Genomic DNA, 6,317 nt, shown 5'->3' on the forward strand with positions numbered 1-6,317 from the left:
TATATATATATATATATATATATATTATATTATAGATAATTATACATGTATTAGGGTAAGGCCCTAAGTGCAGCTATCATGACTGTATCGTGTTAGCTGGACGTTTGTCTGTGAAGAAGCTATGCAGAACTATGATCTGGCCAATTCCAACAACAATCACTGCCACTGTCTCACATATTGACCAAAAAAATACTCTCTCATTCAGGAACTCAGCAAAAGCTCGCCCACTGGACTCCCGCAGCTTGAAGTGAGTCTGATAGTCAGCAATGGTGTTCAGCTGTGCATGTGTATTCACTGAAGTCTGCTCCATCTGAAGATAGAGAAGAAGAAAAAAACGAAAATTATATTTTAGTCTTCAATAAAACAAGTGTTAATGGCATTATTTCAAAGTGTTTAGAAGACACTTAAAATCAGATTTAAAAATGTATATACAAAACTGTGAGTGCAAATGTCTCAATGTGTGTATGTATGTGTGTGTGTGTGTGTCACTTAGGTAAAGTGATACTAATTATTTGGCATTAGTAGTAAACCTATATTAGCTTCAGAATAAAGTGTTGGTTGAGTACAAAGTGTAATATGACAAAGGAACAGGAAATTATGCAATGAATTTCATCAACTTACAACTGTTCTCTGCTAGAAGATGCAGTGCACTCACAAATGAGTTATTTGGGAAGGCATTTACTAGCATTTCATTTTAGAAGCTCTGAGGAAGCTATAAGTTAGTGCACATGCATTCAGCGATGCATCTTGTAGCAGAAACAGCTTTAGGCTAATGAAGTTCATTGCCTAAATTCTTGTTTTGTCATTTAATTTCATATACAATTAGCCGAAAGTGATGAAGACCATTAGAGTGACTTTTGCCATTTATCAAACCAGAGCTCCCTTATTGCATGCCACTTACCAAACTGTGGCTACCTCATTGTCTCATGGCAGTACTATAACCTTTAATAAGCGTCATGCACAAAACTCACAAATCCTTTCTCACTTTCTGCCAAGTAAAAAGATTGACACACATACTCAGTTTACTGAGTTCTGTTTCTGCTGTTCTACCACTCAATATAAGAACATTCTTAAATCAAAAATGAAGGAGACCAGAAATTCAAAGAGTTATATTTTACAGATTCAATGTTTTAGTAAAGACAATCTGTTAGTTGACATGCAATTATATCATGTCACTAGCTATTCAACCTACAAGAAATAGCAACCGATGTTAATTTCCTTTCCTTTTCAGATGGCAGGACATGATTTTGAAGGAGATTTGGCTGTTATTTCTAATAGGTCTAGTGACTGCATAGAGACTCCCTCCCAATCATAACACTTTAAAACACTGTTTTGTTATCTTAAAAATACTGGTTGAACAGTTTTTTTTTTGTTTGTTTTTTTTTGTTACAGTGTACAAAGTTTATAAACACATGGCAAGAAGTCAGACAAATTTAGCAGAGAATTTCATTCAAATTTCTCCAGAATGCAACCCAAAATCTCAATTTCAGTCATATGATCTCCATTTTAAATTTTGTAGAGGGAAATTTTGCTGCTTCATCGATCTTGCATATCATAGTACAGAATTTAAAGTTAATAAGTTTACTAGAGACTTAGTCACTATATGCAGCAAGTCAAGCAACTACATAACAACTGAAAAGAAACTGATGTTACACTTGGACAAGTCCACCTTGCATGCTTCTCCTTTGCTATAGTCATTCATACCAGCAAGCTAACAAGGGAGATTATGTAGTTACTTGACATGCTAGAAATAACAGCCGAATTTCTTCCAATCAAACCATTTCAAAAAAAGTAGTCACTAACCAATATAGTCCTAGATATACAAAAAAGATTGGCTGATCATAGCTGGAACGCCTTTGGTCATAGGTCTGCTCAACTAGGGCTGACTCAGGGTTAAACATTAATAGCAGTTATTCAAGACTGGACAACAGAAGGAATGCAATACACTCCGACTCATAAACTGCATTCTACACAACAAAATGACTGCATGTTGTATATAATATGGATGCCCTCAACCAGATACAAGTACCATAGGCTATTCCTAGTTATTTGAACAAGTACCTAGGTACCATAAACCTGCTTGAGCAAGGCTGACCTGCATTTCATAGCAACAACTAGAGAAGCTCCTTCACTGATTCATGTGATCCTCCATTTAGTCCCTTTTGATACCAAACTACCAGAGACTGGCTTTGGTTCTATGATACAATCTTCCTATTTTAAAGCGATTTCAGTTAAAACCTCCCATCAAAATTTCGTGTTGATTTTATGTTCCAAACATCAGCTTAATAACGACAAAGTTATTTTACTAAATACTCCATTATTTTCAAAATCAATTGAAACTAATGCAGTGCATTTCAACAGAAATATAATAACAAGAGGGTTACATATACTAAAGAGTTTGATGGTGGAGAAGATTTGGTGGTAACATTGAGCAGGCTGATTTCACAGAAGCTCTCTTGCTGGCTTATGTAAGATCACCTATTTTAAAGACAGTATTGTGTTTAAGGAAAAATTTGGCTGAGACACTGAGCAAGTCAAACTACAACATAGCTCCCTTGTCTGGTTTTTCTTTTATTTTTACTTATTTAGACTGTGGGCACCACCTCAAAGAATTTTAGTTGAACAAATCAATGCCAGTACTAATTTTGTTAAGCCTCGTAGTTATTCTATTAGTCTCTAGGCTTAACAAAATAAGTTTATTGACCCTTCTGATACTTGAAGTTGTCTTCAATCTTATAATACAAAATTGTCTGAATTAAAATCATTTCCATTTAAAATAGAATCTCCCATTGTTATATAAAGTTATGTTCCAAACACCACTTTAATAATGAAAATATTATTTTATCATACCAAAGCCTTTCAAATTCTTGATTATATTCAAAATTAATTTAAACAATTAAGCACAGTAATTTAGTAAAAAATAAAGTCATGAAAAAACTTCAAAGAATTTCTGAAGTGGTATTTTGTTGGCATTAGAAAGGGCATCCAGCCATAGAAACCAAGTCAAAACAGACTGGAGCCTGGTGCAACTCTACAGCTTGCCTGTCCCAGTGAAACTGTCTGACCCATGCCAGCATGGAAAATGGATGCCAAATGATGATGATGCATTTGAATAAATATTTTGTATCTGTTTAATTAAATAAATACAATCTTTTAGACAATTTTATCATTAACGTTTCATTCTAAAATAAATTTAAATAAATACCACTGAAAATAAGATAAGCAAGCAAATAGGGGTAAGCAGAGTTTTTTAATGCTTTTTTTTTTTTTTTCGTTAGAAAGCAAGCTGAAACAATTAGAATATATTAAAAGCAGAAAATAAGAGTCATGCTTGATTTTGTTGCTCAATAATCAACTTTTCTTTCTGATACTAATGCATAATTCATCCACAGCAGAGGAATAAAAAAAAAAAATGATGTTAAAGCCAATCTCTGAAAATTTTGAACTCATTACAGAAAAGTATGATACTAAATGCTATAATCTATTTAATCTAATATTCTACTGGTTCAGTCATGTACACCTTTAATCCTTTCGATACCAACCTGGCTGAAACCGCCTCTGTAGTACAAATGTCTTGTTTTCATAAGTTCTGAATAAAAACCTTCCACCAAACCTTAGTTGCAATTTATGTTCCTAACACCAGCTTAATGATAACTATGTTATTTTACTAAATTCTTTGTTATATTTAAAATTAATTGAAATACGGAGCATCTCAAAATAAATATGGTAACAAAAGGGTTAAGTAACATTAACAATAATGTTGATTTCTCACATTTGAGACAGGGCCATAAATTTCTAGAGAAAGACCTAGCTAACTGAATCAAATTTAGTACATATATGTCAACTGCAATGATGACTGGACAGTTTTCATTACCAGTTATTGCAAGAAGAGTTCATCAGTTTGAGGAAAGGGAAAATGATAGGAGTGTTAAAATTTTTCATAAACATCTTACCAACAGCCCTTGTCCAGCATGACCCCAGTTCTTTACTATACCTTGTTAGTAGAATGAGTTACAAAAAGCATCACATATGAGAATAAAGAAATTTTAAAAAGACATTTATTGTTCCTACAGTTTAGCCCCTGGCCACATGGTAAGGCTTGGCCCAGCAGACCTATAATTAAAGGCATTCAAGCCATGTTTTACTCAGACATACTGTATCTAGAACTACATTATCCAACATGGTCTTTCTTTATCCAAACAACAGGCTGTTGTTTGAGGAAGATTTGACTGCTATTTCTGGCAGGACAAGTAGCTACATAAGCACTCCTTTGTTGGCTCTTGAAAATTACACTATGAGTTATGTGTATGTATGTGTGGAGAGATCAGAGGTTTACTCTTCAGGTTTCAGTATTCTCTGGAAAGTGTAACATGGCTATTTTCCAAAAATCAATACAATTAACCACCTGCTGATAGATGCATTTTATCAAAGCACATAGAAACCTAAAGCAATATTGGTTTATCACATTTTGTTTTTTATTCTTTGATTTTTCTATTTTCCATTTTATTGTTTTCTTCTTTAGTTCCAGATCAGTTCCAATAGAGAAGATAGGTTTTTTAAGAAAGCAATTCCAACTATGACCAACCCCTCATCTTCTTTAAGATATGATACAATATGTCCTTTTCTGTTTGAAAATGTGATTTGCAGAATTAAGATTTGGTTGTTATGTCTAGTAGAGGTTCCATCTCAATTTTGCTTTCATATGTGAGATCCATTATTAGTTGTTTTTGGCCCTTTTATTTATTTATTTACAGATATACTTTCTTCCTTTTTCACAGTTGGAGAATATCTATCTTATCAGTCAAGAAAACCAAACCATTGTGACAAGTCCCCTTCCCAAATAAAATCTGAGATTAAAACTGCAAGCTAATGAAAAGAAGAAAATACAATCCCTACTGCTTTCAGAAGTGAACTGTAGCTCTCCACCAGTTAATGACAATATAGCGCTTAAGTGGTGTGCATGAGGTTAGTAACCTAATTTAAAACAGCAATAACTGTTTTGTTACTATACTGATTTTGACTACTTTTGTTCTAATTACTCTCTTTTACTTGTTTCAGTCATTTGACTGTGGCCATGCTGGAGCACCACCTTTAGTTGAGCAAATCGACTCCAGGGCTTATTCTTTGTAAGCCTAGTACTTATTCTATCGCTCACTTTTGCCAAACTGCTAAGTTACGGGGACAAACACACCAGCATCGGTTGTCAAGCAATGTTGGGGGAACAAACACACACACAAACATACACACACATATATATATATATATATATATATATATATATGACGGGATTCTTTCAGTTTCCGTCTACCAAATCCACTCACAAGGCTTTGGTTAGCCCAAGGCTATACTAGAAGACACTTGCCCAAGGTGCCACACAGTGGAACTGAACCCGCAACCATGAGGTTGGTAAGCAAGTTACTTAGCACACAGCTACTATTTTGGAAAGAATAAATTCATTAGAATAACTTTCATTACTAGGTGATTGGAATATAGATTAACATGAATTTAAAGTAAAATTTAGAATATATATTTACAGCTTTTAATTTAAATCCATTTTAAAAGAATTTGTATCACAGAACAAAAGGGTTAAATTCAGTTCTCCACAGAAAAAAAAAAAAATCCCAAAGTACATGGAAATGTGAAAATTTTGAAAAATAGCCAAAGAATATTTATTCTTGTCAATATATCCAGTTTTTCAAGATTTTTATTAACTTACCCATTGTCTTTGGAATTAGACTTGAAGAACATTCTTACAAGAGTACAAAGTCACAAATTTGCTGAAGAGGCTATACTTAAATATGATAGTGACAGTCAGTATATGATACTTTCACCCATAACACCCATTTAAGCAATCCCTACTACCCTAGGCTGAGAGAGAAGGCCAGTTTCACTCACTTCGGAAACCACTGTTTTATAGCACTTTTCTCAGACACCACATGCCTAATTTATTACAGTTCAAATTTTACCTCAATGAATAAGTAAAATAAAAATTCATATTTTGATGATAAAAAAAAAAAAAAACACTAACACTTTCACCAAAAGAGAAACATTTCATTTATTGATTTCTGGACAAAAACAATCAAAATATTTTTTAAATCTTGAAAAATTACAAAAAAAAAATTTCTTAGATTATAAAAAAAATGTTTACAAAATTTACAATGAATTCAAAGAAAATCTTAAAATATGAACAATGCACTAGTCTGCTTATTTAAAAAAAAAAATTACAGATTATTTCCAATTAAAATAATCAAACTAAATGGTAATTTCAGTACAAATTTTTTTTTTTTTAAAGATGTTCTAGTATGAAATATCAAATT

At 32.8% G+C, this 6,317-nt stretch overlaps 1 protein-coding gene across 1 annotated transcript in view; it reads right to left on the minus strand.

Annotated features, from left to right (window-relative positions):
• LOC106876388 (transmembrane emp24 domain-containing protein 7) overlaps positions 1-6,317 on the minus strand; it is a 33,674-nt gene that overhangs the window by 882 nt on the left and 26,475 nt on the right. Inside the window, exon 3 of the transcript XR_008265495.1 lies at positions 9-310. The gene's annotated coding sequence lies outside the window, so the exon portion shown is untranslated. The remainder of the gene's footprint in view (positions 1-8; positions 311-6,317) is intronic.

The sequence above is a fragment of the Octopus bimaculoides genome, chromosome 14, assembly GCF_001194135.2.
Source record: "Octopus bimaculoides isolate UCB-OBI-ISO-001 chromosome 14, ASM119413v2, whole genome shotgun sequence".
NCBI lineage: Eukaryota > Metazoa > Mollusca > Cephalopoda > Octopoda > Octopodidae > Octopus > Octopus bimaculoides.